The sequence below is a fragment of the Gadus morhua genome, chromosome 7 (assembly GCF_902167405.1).
Source record: "Gadus morhua chromosome 7, gadMor3.0, whole genome shotgun sequence".
In the NCBI taxonomy this organism is placed as follows: domain Eukaryota; kingdom Metazoa; phylum Chordata; class Actinopteri; order Gadiformes; family Gadidae; genus Gadus; species Gadus morhua.
The window spans coordinates 1,007,698-1,028,521 of record NC_044054.1 but is presented as its reverse complement, the minus strand read 5'-3'; the positions used below and the strand labels follow the sequence as shown (position 1 = coordinate 1,028,521).

Below are 20,824 nucleotides of genomic sequence, written 5' to 3'. Positions count from 1 at the left end.
ATTACCCAACATGTGAAAACTCATTTATTACCAACGCAACCAACCGACTCATTTATTAACCTAGCTTACAAAATGTGCATCCCAATCCAAAGGATGATTACAAATGGAATATTAACATTTCTTTCCTTCATATCTAGAACTGGATGACCTCCAACTTATCAACGCCTCCCAAGGTAATGCAAATTACCCAACAACATGTGTTTTAATTTGGTTAGAGATTTCTAGTCTTATTTTACCTATTAGACTATACTCTACAAATTAACCTAGCGTACACAAGCAAACAAATGCATACCCATCCAAATTACTAATTAATATTAACATTTGCTTTCATTTCTAGAACACGACAACCAGAACCGCACAACCGCCTCCCAAGGTATGACTATACATGGTGTTAATATGGATTTGATTTGTCATCGGATACTGATTCCTCATCCTCCCATCAGAGATTGTCTTCAAATATGGATTTGATCTGTCATGTATAACACCTATTAGCCAAATGTAAAAAATAATGGAAACGATCTTTCCTCCCATCAGATACGGATTCGTCCCAGCCATTGTGTTCGACAATGATTGACGACATGGACGAGAACGGGAACGGAGGTACACCTTCATCTTTCAAATGTCGTGGTTATAAAAATACATGCAGGCTTTATGTCCATGTGCTCGGAAAACCAATACTTTTTTCTTTACATTTTGCAGATACATTTTGCACTACCAGGCCCCTGAAAACACTCCAGGCCCCTGTAAAACGAAGATATTGTAAATAGTGTGATTTTTTTTATATAGTGTGGTGTTGTAAATAGTGTGTTTTTTTTATTTGTATACTCCAACAAAAACTCAAACATCTGATATTGTTTCATATTTACACAAATTGCCCATGCAAAAAGGAATGTTTCACAATTCGTGTTCTTTTCTGTACTTGTGTGCCTGTGCTGGAACCGTCAAATATCCCAGGATGCATTTCGCATAGGCTATATAGGGACATTTTAAAAGTATAACAAAGATGGAGGCCTATTATTTACATACTATTTTAAAATTAAAGAGGGGTGGACATTTTAAAAGAATAACACAGATGGAGGCCTATTATTTACACACTATTTTAAAATGAAAGAGGGGTTTTGCTTTATATAATTTGTTTAAGCAACTGATTGTTTATATGTAGGGTTGCTTGCCGTGTGAATACCAGGGTTCGTACAGATGCTTGAAAGTCGGGAAAATGCTTGATTTTAACCATAGTGTTTTCAAGGTTTGAAATGTGCTTGAAATTTGAACACTGCTGGAAAATGCTTGATTTTCTCTATATTGATCAGTGTTGTATTTTAACAAATAGGCTACAAAATATTTTTATTCTGTACATTTTTTAAAAATTAAGTCGGAATGTTTTTTTCTCCGCCGTCTGCTCCCCGTGTTTTCTTTCCATGCGCATGCGCCTCACATGGCGATCACTTCAGCAATTATCCAGAACCACGTCGCTGCTCACAAGGACCTATCGCTCCCGAAACCACCATGCCAGGTTGCCGTTTCAATGCTCACTGGCTTGAAAATGATAAATATAAAAATTGGTTACGACGAGGACCAAATGACCGGCAGGGATACTGTACGGTCTGCAAAAAAGACATCAAGCTGTATACAATGGGGGAATCGGCACTTACAAGTCATGCGAAAGGTAAGTCAGTTGAGACAAAGTTTTCGTTCAATCATATCGGACAATTTCACTTTGGTTGACTGTTCATTCATGTTCTCCTTTGTAAGTTACACCAAATTCCGAGTTTATGTGTGTTATTGACTTGTCGATACAAAGAAATAGCTTGCTAAATTGACGCTCTAATCCGTTAGCAATTAGCTGGTCTATGTTCCCCGCTCGGGGAACATAGGTCCCTTTTTCAGAAAAAGGGTCCCATGTTCCCCGGACAATGCGGTTGGTAACATTAGTTGCAGAACCAAGATCCAAAATGTTAATTTTGTGAAGTTGTCGAAGTCGAGAACGGTATTTGCTGGCTGAGACGTTGCGGCGTGCTGCCAAAAAGTGAATTCAGTCCACGGTCCCAGCACCATGTTAACGCTATGTCGGGCCCAGTTATGTGTACCGATGCTTTATTGGACCAGAGCCCACTTATGGCGCATTTCCACTAGCGCGGCACTACACGACACGGCACGGTATTTGCGTGTTTCCACTAGCACGTAGTACCAGGTACTATTTTGGTATCACCTCAGCCGCGGTTCCAAGCCAGCCGAAGCGATACTAAAACGTGACGTCAGCCGACTGCCTTCCACTGATTGGCCGACGAGTGTCGTCACTGGAAGCGTCATAAGCGCGCGACAACCGACTAGACTAAATAAATAAACACGAGACTCGACCACACCACTTTTTAAAACCCCGCTTCTATACGAGATGTCGCAGAAAAAAAACACGCCATGGTCGGTCGAGGAGGTCCAGACGTTCCTCTCTTTGGTGGCCGAAGAGAGTGTTGTTGTTGTTCTGGTCTTCCGGTTTTGTGCGTGGCTTTCGCGCAGCCGTATTATGACGACCCCGCCCACGTCGAGGAGGCACTCGGGAGTACTCCGTTGTAATGGAAACACACCCGAAAACTACCGTGCCGTGTCGTGTTGTGTCCTGCCGTGCTATCGGAAATGCGCCATTAGTCCCTTGTACGTACTGAAATCATGGACGTATTATGGCTAAAATACCTTTTTGGAAGAGGATCACTTTTTGGCAATACACCGACATACACAAACTATAACCTAGCAACCTAGCACTATTAGGAGTTTATGGTACAAGAGCTACTTGTAGCTCTTGTAATTTTTACATATACTTTTTTTACATGCAATTATTCAGCCGGGAGAAGAGGGACTCTGTGCCAAGGCTTTATTTGCCCCTAGTTATTCTTGAAGTGTGACTCACACAAACACACACTCACACTGTGTGTGTGTGTGTGTGTGTGTGTGTATTTTTGTTTTGTTTTTAGATTTCTTTATTTAGAAAGGACAGCACACATTAATAAACATGAGCACCAAAGTTCAATGTGTGTGTGTGTGTGAGAGAAATAAGTTATTGCCTACAACTATTGATTATGAGTATGGCATTGATATAGTATTGCATACATCTAGAGCTATTGATTATGAGTGGTATAGGTATAGTCATGTTGTTATTAACCTGATAGATGGTAATTTTGCTCATATGAACTAAACTGATAAAGGCCTGTTGAGGGCCATACTCTTGAATTTGCTTCTCTCAATAACATTTGATTTGTTTTTCCCTTTTCTCAGGCAGGAAACATCAAGACCATTTAAAGCATAGGTCCGGTCCTTCCCTGGGGGCTTATTTCCAACAGCCACATACTGCATCTAGCAATGGAGACGTGACCTGCTCAACTTCAACATCAAACGGTGCAACCCAAGCTACTACAGCAACAGCCAGTTGTGAAAAGGACACCTCAGCAAACACCATGAGACCTTTCATTAGCACAAACCCAGCTCTGATGGCTGAGATTTGTTGGACGACAAAAATGATAACCAGCCATTATTCCTACAAGTCATGTGAGAATATTGGAGCGGTTTTCAAAACCATGTTTCCTGACAGTGAGGTTGCAAAACAGTTTGCTTGTGGGGAGAAGAAAGCAGCATATCTTTCCACGTTTGGGATAGCCCCTCATTTCCTGTCCCTGATGAAAGAAAAAGTCAAGAAAGATCAATACGTGCTTCTCTTTGATGAAAGCTTGAACAGGGAAATGAGGAAAAGCCAGCTTGATGTGCACGTGCGGTTCTGGCAAGATAACCATGTTAAAACAAGATATCTAAGTTCGGTTTTCATGGGTCATCACACTGCGGTACAAATGTACGAAAAACTGGATACTGTTTGTTCAGAAATTGGGTTCCACAACCTCATGCAGCTTTCAATGGATGGGCCCAATGTGAACTTAAAGCTTTTGAGACTGTTGCAACAAAACATTAAAGATCAAACAGGAAAGAACATGGTGGATGTTGGAAGCTGTGGTTTACACATACTGCACAATTCCTTCAGAGCAGGCTGTGCAGCAACTGAATGGGAGCTTGGAAATGCCTTGTCTAGCCTCAAGTGGTTATTTAAGGATGTCCCAGCACGCAGGGAGGACTATACAGAGGTAACTGGTTCCTCATCTTTCCCCCTTAATTTCTGTAGTCATCGTTGGCTAGAAAATGTTGAGGTGGCGGAGCGTGCACTACAGATCTTGCCCTTCCTGAATACATACATAAGTGCTGCAAAACAGGGAACTGTAGCAGAGCCATCCACCAAGTCGTTCAAGACTGCAGAAAAAATTGTTGGAGATGACCTCTTCCCGGCAAAACTCAACTTTTTTCTCATGGTTGCACGGGAAATGACTCCATTCCTGAAGTCGTACCAGTCTGATAAACCCATGCTCCCATTCATGAATGAGGACCTTGCCAGTCTGCTGAGAGGATTACTCGAAAAATTCATAAAGCCAAGTCTTGTCATACAGAGTGCTACCAACACACTGAAACTCTTACAGGTTGAGTATGAAAATGCAGAGAACCATGTTGAAGTAACAAAAATCAAAGCTGGATTTGTGACGGAGAGAGCACTAGAAGAGCACAGAAAGAAGCACCCAAATGCTCAGAGGCTGAGGCTGGAGTTCAGACAGAACTGTAAGCTGTTTTTGATGAAGATGGTCTCCAAGCTATTTGAGAAGGCTCCAATCAAGTATCCTCTTGTGAGACATCTTTCTGTTCTGGACCCAAGGGTGCTCATCAAAAACAAGGAAACGAGCACAAGGAAGCTCACCTGTGTTCTTCAAATTCTTGTGGAAGCTGGACGCATCCATGAAAAAACATGTGATGAGGTTCTGAAGGAGTTCAGTCAGTTCTATGACCACAGTCTGAAGTCTGATTGTTTCAGGAGCTTCAACCCACAGAGTGAGAGGTTGGATGAGTTCTTCCATGAGATGTTGTCCACCAAAACAGAGTGGTGCCATCTGTGGAAGACAGTGAGGGATCTATTGATCCTTTCACATGGCCAAGCCTCTGTTGAAAGAGGTTTTTCAGTGAATAAAGTAGTGGTGGTGGAGAACATGCAAGAGCACTCCCTCGTGGCCCAACGTGTCATTCTTGACCATGTGAAGAGTGTTGGGGGATTGCAGAACATAGCCTACACTAAAGAACTACTACTTTCAGCAGCTTCTGCTAGACAGAAGTATCAGCTTTATCTGGACGAAAAGAAAATGTTACAGAGGGATGAGAAAAAGTTGGAAAAAAGGAAAGGAGTAATGGAGGAGATAGCAGCATTAAAAGCAAAGAAAAAGCGGTTGGTGGAAGACATTCAGGTTCTGAGCACGTCTGCTGATCGCAATGCAGAAAAAGCAGAGACACTTGGAAACCTTAGCTTTGTTTCCAAGTCGAATGGACTTCGGAGGGCTGCAAAAGAAAAAGAGAGGTCTCTTGAGACTCTGGAGAGTCAGTTAGGAGATAAGATTAAGGAGCTGAAGGAGTTGCCATAGGATTGAAACAGTAGGCCAGTGTTGACCAAAGTCAGGGTTGTGTTGGTTCTGATCATAAATTAGCCATAGCCATGCATTATTTTGTTATCTAAATGCAAAGAAGGGTGTTATTGTCCCTATACAGTATGTTTTCCCATTTAATTGTGTTGCAGTGACCTATATTATAGTGAAGATAAGTGAATGTATTTTTTATTTGTTAAGTGGGCATTATTTGCACTTATCCAGATTTTTTATGTTTGATTAATGTGCAAGTGAATGTACATGTGTTCTAACTGTAAAGAAAGGTGCTATTGTGTCTTTACAGTATGTTCATTGTTAACGGACTGTTTAATTAGTTTTTCGACCGAAAATGATTTACAATTGCACTTATTCCTTTGCCCATTGAATTTATTTTGTTGTGAACTATTTAGATATAGTGCGGAATGTGATTGTGTTTGATCTATTTTTGGTGAATTTCCATTATTTGCACTTGAGTTCAATTACATATTGTTTAAATGTTTGCCTAATGTGCAAGTTAATTTACATTTGTTATAACTTTGCATTGTTTGCACGTAAAGTACATTAAATGTACATGTTTAATTCATGTTTGCTAAAAAAGTTGAAAGTAAAGAATGAATGAACTTAAAGTTATTGCGTTTGTTTATCATTCATAGAGGAGTTTTCCCTTGCTATAGCGCCACCTAGTGACCGGCGTGTCTGGATTTTGTCGTCTGCGTAGTCCGAAGAGATCTGGATCTAGTCATGCAATTCGCGTGTCGGCACCATTTACGGTTTGGGCTGTGGTCCCACTTTGAGGGAGGTAAGAATAATAATAGGAAATAATCCTTACAAAAACAATAGGGATCCAACCTGTTGGCTTGGACCCCTAATAAAAAAAATCCTTACAAAAACAATAGGGTTCCAACCTGTTGGCTTGGACCCCTAATTAGGTAGCACCATTTATTTATTTTTGTGAACGGGAGTTCCTCTTTAGTGATGTTGTAGGCGGTGTTAAACTTGATGATCATTTCTACATTCTCCGCCGAGCGATTGCTCTCATCTATCCTATTAAATGAGGTGGGGAGGGGCTGGGAGCTTCGTGTGATGCAGCGGTCCCTGCACGTCTTGTGCTTTTGGCTTTCGTTGTGTAATTTTAATGACTGAACTTTGAATTGTGTAGATCCATTTACAAAATGTGTCCTGCCTGCACGGACAGGCCACATGTCCTGCAGTACACACACACACCATGGCTTGTCCCTCATATCGTAACCACGGGAACTGCACCAGCCATTGTTGTTGTTCTCCCCACAGCCCCCCGCCTTTTTCGCCAACCTGTCACTGTCGTCTTCAGAAGAAGAATCTGAGATTCTTGTCGCTTTCTCTGCTAACCCTTCTCCACCACCACCAACAGTAGGGGTGCAATGGATCACAAAACTCGCGGTTCGGATCGTGTCACGGTTTTGAGTCACGGGTCGGATCATTTTCGGATCAACAACAGCAAAAAAGATAACGGGACAAATGTGACTTTAAATAAAATCTTCAAATGTGTAAAAACAAAATAAAGTAAAAAAATTGGTAATAATCCTGCTTCCTTTAAGCATAGTCAATATTTAAAAAAATTGCAATCTGAGGCATTATTCCTTCTTCTTTTTAACATGGATAGTAAATAATCCCTAACTCTGGATTTACAACTTTAAATTCAGGATGTCTGCATTGCCTGGGGAGAGTTTAGAGTCTACACTCTCCCAAGATAATGCAGACATCCTCATCATCTTTTTTTTTTCATCAAGTATGGTAGCGAAATACAGTTTGTGGTGTTTTATTTGGCATTTTGTAAATCCATTGATTTTGGTTGGAAGACTCATTGCTCATTGCAAGGGTCATTTCGCTCGGTTCTAGCCCTACCGTTGACGGAGAACAGAGCGAAAAGACCCCAACCAAACATAAATATGACCGCTTCCGGTGCAAAAATTAGCTTATTTTTTTATCAGCCGATCCGCGGATCAATTGCGTCCCGAACCGTAAGGGTTGATCCGTACGGATCACGGGAAACCCGTGAACCGTTGCACCACTAAACAACAGCCTCATTTGTTTCCTCTGGCACATTTTTTTTCTTAAAATAATCGACTATCGACCGCTTCATATTGTATCTGCTTTGTTTACTTTTTTGTGCGTGCTGCGTGCGCAGCAAGACTGTGCACGTGTAGTGTGCAGACCATAGACTGTAAAAGGTGCAGACAGGCAGGCAGAGACAGGGAGCGAGAGAGAGTATTGGACTCGCAGGAATGAGCCAGAAAGTAAGATTTTATTATCAACCACAACCGCGGGAGTGGGGAGAGAAAAACAAATGTTTTTTTTTTTTTTTTCAATCGTCCTCCTGCAAGTAGCACCGGAGCGACCTCCTTCAATTTTTACTTGCACCTTACGAAATTATGTCTCATATGCAACCCAATAGGTCGCACTCTGGAGCCCTGTCCGGGGCGCCGCGGACAGGGCGCAGATGGGCAAGGAGCTGGAGCGGCAGGCGTCAGAGCGCCGCGCCATGCAGGCCGGGAGGACGAAGCTGCTCATGCAGGGGTCCAGCCTGGAAAAGTATAGTAGTGTTAAATTCCCCAGCACACCCTAAATCAACCATAAAAACCCTCCATCTTCTCCTGAATTGTACTAAAAGAGTTTAACTCTTTGCAGCCTGCCGCAGGTCCAGTCCAGCCTGCAGCAGGTCCAGGCCAGCCTGCCGGCACCGCAGGTCCAGGCAAGCCTGCCGGCCTTACCGAGGTCCCGATTTGTTTGTTTTTTATTTGTCGTTTTGTAATTTTACAAATAAAAAGAAATAAGGTGTTTAAAGTGCTTCACTGAGCTGAAATTGAACATTTCGAACTAAACCATTAAGCAAAAGAAAACTTTGTGTTTCAAGTATTACACAATTAAAATGTTGACCGGTCTCCCTTTGCGCAAATTGCGGCTGTAGACGATCACACACTCTTTGGTAGAGACGTCTCTGTTGCCGTCAATCATGAAGGACATGTAGGCCTATGTGGCGTTTCCGACGTCCGCAGCCGTCTTTTGCTTTAAGGTGTCCCCTATTACTGCAATGAATTGTGCACATGCCATCCCATTGCTATACGTCGGGTTGACGTTTAATCAATTTTTCTTCATGAGAATAATTTCGGATTTAAATTAAGTGAATGGCAACTCCTCTTTGGCAATGTTGTATGCAACATTAAATTACATCATTTCCGATTCCTTAGTGAACCTTATTGTTACTGCCTGTCGCTGAAATGCAGCTGGGAGAGGGGCCATTTTCTCTACACACTTGTCACGTCATGTTGGGTTATTTAGACAGCTTTTTTAATGTTTCGATACGAAACGTTCTTGACCCGCTTACAAATGCACTATTACCGGCCATATTCTGACCGCACTCCTGACAGTAAATCTGTACATCGTTTGGTTGATGTGTCCCCAATCTCTTCACTTCCAATTTTTTTCTCCAAAGTCATTAAAGAAAACCGATTAGAAAGTAAATAATCCACTTTGTTAATTTTCATGCTAACGCCCGCCATACTGCACTTGCGCTACTGTGCTGTGATTGGTCGAAGGTCACTGTACTGTAGCTACTGTGCTAGGTCAGCCTTCGGGCTAAACTATTTTAGCCCAAATGGGAAGCATATGAAGGGGGCGTGACAGGGCACCTGTCAATCAAACGTCAATGGAAGCTTACGCTACTGCGCTTGGGCTAAATGAAATTAGCCCAAATGGGGGCGTGTCACGACACCTGTCAATCACAATAAAATGTCCGCCTACGCTACTGTGCTTGGGCTGAATGACTAGCCCAAATGGGAAGCATATGAAGGGGCCGTGTCACGATACCCGTCAATCAAAATTCAATGGAAGCTTACGCTACTCCGCTCGGGCTGAATACATTTAACCGAAGATATGTCATATATCCTGGGTTTTTCTGTCACTTTTTGGTGCCGTTGCTGCTTTAGGTTAACCAAGATTTAAAAGCATATGTTCTAAGGTTTTTAATAATATTTTTTCATTTTTACTGTAAAAGGTAGGGAGGGCTTAGCCCTGTTAGCCCATTTATACCAGCCGTCCCTGGTTCTGGTGCATATTTACCAATACCACTGGACTGGAGTGAGGGTTCATCTAGTAGGCTGTTTAGAACGGGGCTTCAACAAAAATAAGTGCGGGGGGAGGGGGGACGCAAATTATTCATGGCGACGAATTTTTGAGGTCGACTAGTCGTCGCAGCTCTATGCATTACAGTAATGCATTACTTTTGTAATGCGTTACTGCCCAACACTGCAAATAACCAAATGACTTGGGTTTTAGATGAGTGTATTCAAGTTTATTAGAGTATAGAGTACATTGACATTCAGTAAGTCAGTAAAAAAAGAAAACAAAAAAATACGGCTGACTTTGAATGAACTAGGAACTGGATGAAAAATAAATGTCTTTCGGGACAGCAGTCTCAACATTCACAGCGGATTATTTTAGCAGGCTGAGCATTTCCCACAGACAAGTCACCTACATGAATCACAGACGTCACTAGTTTCGTTCCCACTACATCAGGCCACTTGACACCGTTTCCTTTTGGTAGGTGGGGGAGGAGTTTCAATCAGAAGTCTCCTATGTGCCACTGATGCTGCCCCTGATGACACAGTCCTGGCCATTCACTGAGGCGCACACAGCTGTTTCACAAGCTCCAGAATTAATCTCTTTCTGGTCATGTTGACGTCCATGCACTGTTTGTACAGAATGTGTGCATTGATTGCAGCCAGGTCTAGGATGTTGTAGAACACAGCTACAGGCCAACGCCTGGTCCCTCCCTTTACTGAACACAAGCCTGCCATCTGGTCCATGACTGCAGATTATTCAGAACTCAGCCGCCCGGATCATCACCCGCACCAAATCATCTGACCACATCACCCCTGTCCTCATCCAACTTCACTGGCTCCCAGTACACTACCGCATCCAATACAAAACCCTACTCCTCACCTACAAAGCTCTCCACAACCTAGCCCCCAGTTACCTCTGCGACCTCCTCCAAGAATACACTCCCTCCCGCTCCCTCCGCTGGACTACTATGTATCCCCACATCACGACTCACTACAATGGGTGCCCGGTCATTCAGCTGTTCAGCACCCAGGCTCTGGAACTCCCTCCCCCCCACACATAAAATAGTCAGACACCATTACAACCTTCAAGTCACAACTCAAAACTCACCTGTTCAAACTCGCACACAACATCTAACTGATCACTGTTTTGTTTGTTTGTTTTGTTTTGTCTTGTTTTTGTTTTATTTATTTTTTTATTTATTATGTTTTTATTTATTTTTTCCGATTTATGATGACTATATGCTCTGTAAGGTGACCTTGGGTGTCTTGAAAGGCGCCTCTAAATTAAATGTATTATCATTATTATTATTATAACACCAACGCCATATTTAGTGCTGTTGTAGTGGGAAACAGTTTCGGGCATTTTCTTGGGGCCATTGTCAATTTAAACTGTCTGGTGCATTGTGCTGAGGAGGCTGACGTTTTTGCGTGGTTTTCCCTGGTAAATGGTGAGTGTGGCTTCCCCAGCCCTCAGCACCTTGGAGGAGAATCTTTCCATCTGTGCCTTTGTACATGGGGGCATCTCATCTGATTATATTCATTGTGCCAACAATGGTGGTTCTGGGCGCCAAAAGAGTGTTTGCCAGTGGTAACGAGGTAAAGAAATTGTCTGTCGTTACATTTCTTCATTTCTCCAGGAATGGCTCCATCAGACGAGGCACAACATTGTCTGATAAGCGCTGTCCGGACGGCCTACTGTTCTCTTTCCCTAGATAGGGATGGGCATTCAACATGTATTTGGTTTCAACATCAGCGGCTACCCAGAATTTCATGCCACATTTATCCGGTTTACTTGCCATGTACTGTGTGAAACGACAGCGCGCCTTGGTGGGGAACAATTGTTCAGCCAACTGTTATGTTCTCCCCAGGCATGTAAGAAGCAGTGCTGTTTTTCACAAATCGATCAAATGTCTCCGATATCATTGCAAATTTGTCCTCCAGAAGGCAGGCAGCCCTTGTGCTCTTGTCAACAAAGCGCAGATAGCACATGATATCTCTGAAATTCTGGCGAAACATCGTTTCCTTGAAAACCGGATTTCCCATTTCAGCAGACCAGAAGTCCTCCAGTTTCTGGCTTTTCCCGCCGGCAATACCTCTCAAATAAACGAGACCCACAAATGCTTTTAGTTGGTCCATTGTCGCATTGAACATATCAGCATTGTTTCGGTCAGCTTCGGCCTGAGTATACTTTAGAATCTGTTCCCACATTTCCGTGTCAAGCAAACAGAGTAAACTGCTCAGTGGATCTGTGATATTTTCCTTGGCGCGAGGTGTGGGCCCTGGAGGTTCTCTCATGACATTGGCCTCTGTTGCTCTGCCTCTCGAACGGCCAGGGGGTTGTTCAATCCATATGGTACCATCTCGTGCTATCTCTTGCATGGATGCTGATGTCTCTTCCATGGATGTGGTCGCCTAAGGTTCTAATTCTGAACCTGAATCAGATTCTATAACAGCGCCACTTCCATCATCAGCTCTCTCATCACTCTCTAGCTCGCATGCCAGTTCCTCTGCTTCTCCATCAGATTCCCCCTCTGAAATACTCTGTACCTCGGCCAATAATTGCCCTGGCGTCCAGTGCCTCCGTATGCCTCTGCCTCCAGGATGCATTGTAAAAAAAATTATGCAAGGCAGAGACCTGCAATTATAATAACAGCCACACCCACAGTGTCTATTGTCTATGCTAGGGTACTTACTTATCAACAATTTGCATTTAATAGTATAACGCCCACCAAGTTGCGCCGCTATTTTTTTTATAACAGTACAACAGGTAGGATTCAAGTGGGTTCCTCGTACAGTAGGGTGACCAGACGTTCTGACCTGTCCTCTTTTTGAGACCTAAAAATGTGTCCGGGCGGAATTTCAAAATTGTCCGGGATTTTATTAAGGCCTGAAACATTTTCACATCGAATTTGCGTTGCGTTTCTCTGGGTCGTTCACAAACTAGTTAGGCTACGCCCTCAATCCCCTACTCACTTCTATTTGCTATGCATTTGTGGAAGTGAGAAGGGGGAGTGGTGAAGAAGAGCCTTCGGATTGCATGGTTTAATTGTAGAGTTATCCTCATGTTTTGTATTTATTTTTTTACTATTATTGTTTTATAGGGACAAACAGCATTGCACTGAATGCCACATAAATATATATTTGTTTTTGCACGTTTGTAACATTCAAAATCCAGGGAAAAGTATTCATATGGTTCATCTACGTCACGTTTTCTGGAACGCCGCCATTTGCACGACCGATCTCGCCAAGTATGACCGCCCACACCGCTCATCTGAATGTTAGAGAGAGACAGAGATATTATCGATTTTAGGCTCCGATCCATATTTGTTATCCCTATTTTTTTTTTAGTCCATTAGTATGCTTGCCTCAAATCAATCTTCATGAAATATATATTTATTTAGTCCACAACCCCTCCCCATACAGTGGAGATATCTTGAAAGCGTTCAAGAGCACTGATGCCCACCAATATACTGTGGCTGGATGGGTGAAGGACGCTAAAGTCAGGCACTTTGCCACCAATAATCTTTATCTGATAAGGGCAAAGTTAAGTACTATATATTTGTGACTTCTTGTGAACAGTTTGTGGTGGGTTACTATCATTGATCGTTGAAATCAGTCATCAAATCATAGACGATAATTTCGCCGGGGACGCTTAGGACGAGTTTTCTTCAAGATTTATTTTGTACCCACAACAAAACCCGATTTGAATTATTATGGATTATTTTGGACAATGAATGACGTATTAATACCAATACTCTTTGGCTGGGACGATGTCAACAATGGGCATATGGAGCAGAACATAGTGGGTCATATGTCAACGTTTTTTGTATGCATTTTATTCATTAGTAAGCTACATGGATATGCCACAGAGATAACGCAGCGATATGATCATGAGCAGTTGACTTCTAACTTGATAAAGTGAAATGTGAGAGAGAAGGTGATGCAGTCGTATTAAACAAAGACGTTGAAAGATTGTGCGATCTATGAGAGAGACGCAAATTATTCTAACACCCGTTCGTCCGGGGTTCAATCCCCACCGAATCAGCGTTTTAGGAAGGAATACTGGAGAAATAAAAAAAAAACTATTCATGTCATTTATTTTCCATTTATTTGAATATTCTAAATTGACTGACCATAGTATTTATACTCAACAGAAGTGGTCAGTGGTGAGTTTCTTGGCTGCCTGCCGCGAAACTCACCTGAATGGAATTCATGTGGCTGCAATTTCCCATGCAGTGTCTTTGTAACAAAGGCTCATCAGTAACATTAATATTAACATTAACTTTACCGTGAGTTTTTGCAAGGTATATTTGGGTTATAGGGATACTGTAAGACATATTTATTACCTAAAAAGTAAATTGTTAAGCCTAATTTCTCTGATATAAAGGAAATGACAGAAATAAGCCAACGGCAAGAATTAAATGACGTGCCCAGGACGCGAACCTGGGTCGCCCGAATTGCAGGCCAGATGCTAAACCACTCAGCCAACTGTTGGTTCATAAGGATAAAGGAATGGAGTGATTTTGATAAAATATCCACGATAACAATATAGGCATATCTCAATTAATTTAATTACTTTATTTAATCTTAAACCCTTAGTGAAAATATAGGCTGTTTGTACTTCATATGTGTAAATTTGACAAAATCGTGAGGACTAGGCTTGTGGCAAACACACATGTGGCGTTCGCGCGGTAATAGCACATTGGCGCCACCTAGTGATCATTATGTGCAAATGCACAGCCTCTCATTCAAATGACTTAGGGGTCATTTGACCCCTCTTGTGGCGCTAGAAGTAAATAAAAATGGCCCGGCGTTTCTAGTGTTAAAAGCCTTTCATCTCGACAGCTATTTAGGTTTTGTTTGGTGTACAGTAAATCTCAGGGATGGTAGCAATGATTTCATGGATTTCTGCGTTGCATAATCAGTGTGTTCTTTTACCCTCGTAGGACTAGGGAGAGTGTCCCTGCACTCTTTTCCCCCTTCAAGCCCTAGAAGGGGGTGTTGGCTTGGGGAGGGGCTGGAGTCCTGAGGGCCCTCAACAAAAGCTCAAATGTAAGAGTAAGTCAGTGCCTGAACATGTTGTCCCTGACGTGATGTCATGAATTTAACGAGCATGATGCTGTGCTCCCAGACGAGGAGGGGACCCGTGACCAGGAGTCAGGGAGAGACGGCGGGGGAACTGGCAGGTTGGACCAGTGCTGTCGTTTTCTGAAACCGGTTTGCTTCATCTCTGGTGATTGCACTGGAATGCACATGGCTTCTTGTGTTATTTATAAATCATCTCTGGCATTACCACACGCAGGAACCCCTGCAGTGAAGGGAACCCCCCAGAGAACCCCCTCAAACTACAGAGTAAGTCATTGACAATCAGTGTTTTTTTTGTGTGCGCGTGATAGAATAACATGCATGTCCAAACTCCTATTTCCACAAGGTATAGCAGTAAGTAATCCTATTTCCACACAGTATGCACATAACGGTGTTAGAGAGAAGCAGTGCCTGCATTGAACTAGTTCCCAGAGGGACGCTCTCTTGCTCTCTTCTTCCTCCATCATCCTACAATTGTCTCCGCTTCGCTCTCGCACTCTCAAAGATAATGTCATGTTCTTTTTTATTGAGGTCACCCCTTCGGCGGCAACGTAGAGACGGTGGACGGCGTGGGGTTCTGCGCCTGGCCCAGATCCCATGATCTGAGTCACTGATAGTAGTTGATATTATATGCCGTTGGGTTCCATTCCTATCTGAACACACTTCCGGTTGGGGAGGGTGGGGGTGGAGGGGGGGATCCCTATTCACAGGGGCCACTTCCTGTTTATGTTTTATGACGGGTCGTAAACATAGTATAAAAAGGGGAGGACGGCTTGGTACCTACGTGTGCGTGGGTCCAGTACCTATTGGACAGGCGTCTATGACGTCGGGGCCTTAGGTGTGAATGTCTACAGAGGGGCTGCTATCAGGCATAAATATACGGGGCCCCTTGATACGGGAGCGTACGACCTCCGACCCTGACGTTAGACACGCTATTCTAAGATAGTAAACGCGTCGTAGCAGTTGGAAGAAAAAAAAAAAAACATCGATCCGTCCTGCACAACTATGCCAACTGACTGTAAGTATTCATATGAGTGTATTATGATTATATTATGACTATTTCTATGTGAATCAGCTGTTTATATCTGACCGTAGCTGCGATTACTTTACAGCGATTCGCGGTGCCGGAGGCGAGAGCGTGAAACAGCAGCAGGGTCCACGTGGAAGTATGTTTTTTGTTTTGTTTTTTATAGCAGCGTGTAATATATAGTTCCATAACACTCTCTCTATCATTATTATTATTAGTTATGGTATATTCATGTAGAACAAAGATTAAATTTGTGTTTTCCCAATGTGTAACAGGTTTGCCTGATATTCGGCTCAACATTCAAAGACCGATTCTAGCAGACCAGACTAATGTGCTGACAAGCGGTAGTTTTGGTAAGTTGTTAATACGTCCGCCATTAATATATCTATAGGTGTATTACCAAAATAAATTATATATTAATTTAACATCTAAAACAACCAAACCTAACCCCTGAATACTCTTGTATTTTGTTTTTGATCCACGTTTAGTACCTATCGAGGCCAATGTCATTCAGCGAACCCCCGGACCAAATCGACTGTCCAAGAAGAATTTGAAAAGATCGGCGGGGGTAGTGGTGGCTATACCCTGCCCACCACTGACCATAGAACAGCTACAAATTCCTTATAAAAAGGCTCGCAAGGATGCCACACATAATGGTTTAACTCCGGAGAATTTTACCCAGGTTATACAGGCAGTCATAAATCCGCAAATCGCTCAACATGGCGCGACATGGTCTGATGCCAAACACTGCGTGATCGGGGACGTGGAGGTGCATGTGTCTGAGTCGCCTACAGAGACCGTCACCGTGCAACCGGATGGGACTATACAACACGGTAGGAAATTCAATGAAAAAAAAAGCATGTATATATTCTATAGAGTGTAATGATTATGATGGGATTGATACTGATTTCTTTTCTTTTTTTCTATTACAAACAGCCCATGGAGATCCCCAGTGTGCGCCACCAGCAGGGCTGACCGTCAATGATTGGGCTGGTCTTGACGACATCCTGGACGCGTCCTGGAATTCATCGCTGCTGGAACATAGCGACTTCACTCCAGCTCTGTGGGTCGACTCTCCAGCTACATCCGTAGAGGCTACCACCAGTGCAGAGCCTGTACAACACCACCAGCCTGCAGGTCCTGCATCTGGATCCCTACACACCATTCAAGCCCCTATCTGCGACTCTCCGTGTATCGTGAGTCCCATCGCTCATGAGGTAGCGGTGCTGCGGCTACCAGCCGGTCCCGCAATTGCTGATGGTGAATACCGTGCTGTGCTGCGAGATGCTAAATTGCGTAAAGAATTTGCTGATAAATTAGCCGTGTTAACTGCAACGGTGGCTGTAAACTCCTTAGCCATTGATCGTCAGAGTAAATGTGGTGACAGTAGATATCAGGCTCTCGAAGAGCAGACGAAGCAGTCCTTCATCGCTATCAGGTTCGAAAATGCGCGTGATCGTATGACTGCTGAATCCCCAAACACTGAGACCAGTAATGGACGTGCAATTGTGGTCCTTCAACGTAAGCATTTGGCGGCCGAGGCAGCTGTGCGTGGCAACACGCAGGGCATAGCGAGAATTAGCTCAGAAGAGGTGTTAAGAGCTTCTAAAACCGCTCGAAAATTATGGTTAATGGAATCTACTTGCAAAGCTAACCTCAATGCCTATCGGGCAATGTGTACCGAGATGTCTGTGATGAATGACACACTAGCAAAGCTTACGGTGAATGCTATTATTTGATTTGTGTTTTTGTTTTTTTCTTTTATCTCGTGGAGAGGGTATTTTTTTTTGTTTTAAACTGCATGTAATAAAACTTTTTTTCTTTTAATATCTGACTAATTAACGTTTTTTTTTTAAATATAATTTTTATATATATATATATATATATATATATATATAATTTTATTTTATTTTCTATCTATCGGCATTAAAAAAAACTATAGCCGTACACTATGCATAACGCCATTAACCCTAGAAAAAGGAAATTCAAATCTATAGACGGTAATCCCAAGAGACGGCGTAGATCTGATAGTGGGGGTAGCATTATGGATTTAGAACTTGAAGAGATGACAATGCGGTATGACGCAACCGGCAATACGTCTCATTTGTCGGGCGTAGGCCATGTGGTGGGTGGGGGCATGTATGCAGAAGGTTGTTTAGACAGGCGGGAAATATGTGTTGGCGTAGATAGAACTAGACGGGTGTTAATTGCAGCTGATGCATGGGGTCGTAGCATGGCTAATGCTCTATATCAGGCAGCACAGATAAATGTTTCGAACGAACCATGTCTAGATGACGTGGTGGGGCTAGAGGCACCAGGAGATTTAGACACAAGGGGTGTGTTGTATGCGGGGGCAAACACACGAGATGTACTTAACGCTGTCGGGGGGCGGTTGGATAGTGCACAAGAGTCTATACATATCCACACAGATCGATGTATTGCATGGGTCGCAACGTGATGAAGGGATTGGCGAGGGTTTTCAGGACCCCCCGGCTGTGGCAGGGGTCCCTATAGAGTCGAATATACAGGGCGGTGGTGGTGGCGTGGGGGGTGGTGGTGGTGGCGGTGATGGCGATGCTGTTGTTGACGATGATGGCAGTGGTGACGGTAGCGGTGTGGGGGATGGAGGTGCTGGTGATGGTGCTGCTTATGATGGTACACAGGTGCCTGCTGTAACGGGGGAAGATAATGACGAGTTGCATACCAGATTATTTCCCCGGTTTAACGGCTTTGAGGTTAGACAGTCCATTGACCTGAGAAGTATATCCCTTGCAAATTTACAGGAGGTCCCTGATTTGATCAGGGAGAGGCTGTCAGATGTCATAACAAGCTGCTCGCAAAGTGCAGCCGATGGTAGTGTCTTAAACGTGGTGCTGAGAGGTCCTTCATTGGCCTCTGATGTACAGGCTGTGCTCGTAACGGGTGACGATTACAATGAGGATTTGTTTATGGAGCATATTAGCCAAGTCATACAGAGCAACGACACAGGTCTGACGGATGATGTGCTAGAGCTGATGGTCACAGGGGTCCACAACAAACGGGGTGGGGCACGTTTGAAGTTAAAAAACATTCCCTATGATGAAATCATACACAAGAAGAAGCTAAGTCTCTACACACCGAGTAATACTCACGACAATTTGTGTTTCTCACTATGCATGACACATTTTCTGCATGAGGGGGTAACCGGGGGCGACACAGCGGCCAAAGAGACTAATTTGGAGGCGGCTCGCAAATTACACAGGGATCTGGGGTTTGCCCCAGATCACCCTGTGGGTTTCTCGGATGTTTCCAAATTTGAGAGACATCTAGATGTTAAAATCCTGATATTTCATCATAATGATGCATTCAGGAAGCTGGAGATGTTCCAGACACATACGGACCAACATCCAAAAACAGTATGGCTATACCTCCATGATAGCCACTATCATTGCATAGAGAACAGAACGGCATTCTTTGTTACGGGATATGTGTGTGAATATTGCTACAAGGCCCATGAGGGAATTCTATTACACAAATGCCCGATCCATTGCAATGTGTGTCTGACAGTGTGCGATAGACTATCAGGTCGCACGATAAAGTGCAAGGACTGTAGTCGTATATGCCGCTCGCTGGTCTGCTACAACACACACAAGAAGCATTCTGCCAAACATGACATGATACCTTGTGAAAAGCTCAAATACTGCGATCGTTGTTGTAGACAGTATATCATATCGAAGAAGAAGAAGAAGAAGAAGGGGGTGGGGGAGGGGGATGAGGAGGAGGAGGAGGAGGATGAGGAAGGTGACGATAATGGTCACGTATGCAGCGAGGCAAAGTGTCGTAACTGTGGGGAGCCGAGGCCCGATGATGGAATAGATGATTGCTATATCCAGCCATACAAAAAGAAAAAGAAAAAGAAACGCAGGGGTGGTCGCGGGGGTCCATCGGATGACTCTGATGACGACGCTCCGCCTAATAAATACATATACTATGATTTCGAAACGCGCATGCATGATGGTCGTCACGAAGCAAACTGTGTGGCAGCTACAACGTCTGAAGGCATAGAATGGTATGCTACAGGTCTAGGTTGTGTAAGCGAGTTTGTGAAACGCTACAGAAGAGGGGCGTATTCGTTGCATACATTTGTTGCACACAACGCGTCGGGCTTTGATAACTATATCGTCCTGGATTACATGACCAAGCAGGGTATTAAACCCACTTTAGTCATGAAGGGTAGCAGAGTCATTTTGATGCGTGATGACGCCTACCATCAGAGATGGGTCGACTCATTTAGCTTCTTGCCCATGCGATTGGCTAATGCACCGGCGGCGTTGGATTTTGACGATATGGCAAAAGGTAATTTTCCGCATAAATTCAACACACGGGCCAACGAGTCTTATTTCGGTGCCTACCCTGAGATCTCATATTATGGATATGATTCCATGACTAGCGATCAAAAGACAGATTTCGCTATTTGGTACAGATCTGTACGACACAAAAAATTTGACTTTCAGAAACAGCTGCGTCTCTACTGTGTCAACGACGTGAGGATCCTATACAAGGCGTGTAGGATCTACAGGGAAAATTTCATAGAGTGTGCCACTATAGACCCCTTGTCCTATGCCACTCTGGCTTCGGCGTGCATGGCCACCTTCAAAAAGTCGTTCTTGAAGAAAAACGTCCTGGCACTGACCTACGAGGGTGTCTATCAGAAAAAGCAAAAGTCGTTCTCATGCGCATCCATCCAGTGGCTTGAATATCTATCCCACTCCAATAACATGGAGATTCGGCATGCTCTCAACCATGGAGAGGCTAAATATGGACCATTCTTCCTAGACGGACATGCACCGTCTATAAACACAGCCTATGAATTTGCAGGATGCTTTTATCATGGGTGTGAACAGTGCTACAACGCTGGCCACCAGAACCCTGTCCTCAGGAAGACCTATGGCGAATTGTGGGTGCAGTTTCACCTCAAAGTCAAGGCTCTCAAAAGAGATCATGGTTTAAGAGTTGTGGTCATGTGGGAGTGTGAGTGGCACCGTCTGAAAAAGACCAATGCTGCAGTGCAGGCATTCTTGGCTACTCTGAAAATACAACCTAGGATTGATCCTCACGACTCTCTCTATGGGGGTCGCACC

The 20,824-nt window shown here is 43.6% G+C and overlaps 2 long non-coding RNA genes across 2 annotated transcripts; both read left to right on the top strand.

Moving 5' to 3' along the window:
• Window positions 1-31: 31 nt before the first annotated feature.
• On the top strand, window positions 32-600 carry LOC115548010 (uncharacterized). The gene is made up of 3 exons (XR_003977460.1): window positions 32-173; window positions 338-373; window positions 535-600. It is a non-coding gene; the product is annotated as an uncharacterized LOC115548010 (long non-coding RNA).
• A 15,152-nt stretch (window positions 601-15,752) lies between these two features.
• Window positions 15,753-16,406, top strand: LOC115547627 (uncharacterized). Its single transcript, XR_003977395.1, has 3 exons — window positions 15,753-15,843; window positions 15,980-16,057; window positions 16,193-16,406. It is a non-coding gene; the product is annotated as an uncharacterized LOC115547627 (long non-coding RNA).
• The last annotated feature ends 4,418 nt before the right edge of the window (window positions 16,407-20,824 follow it).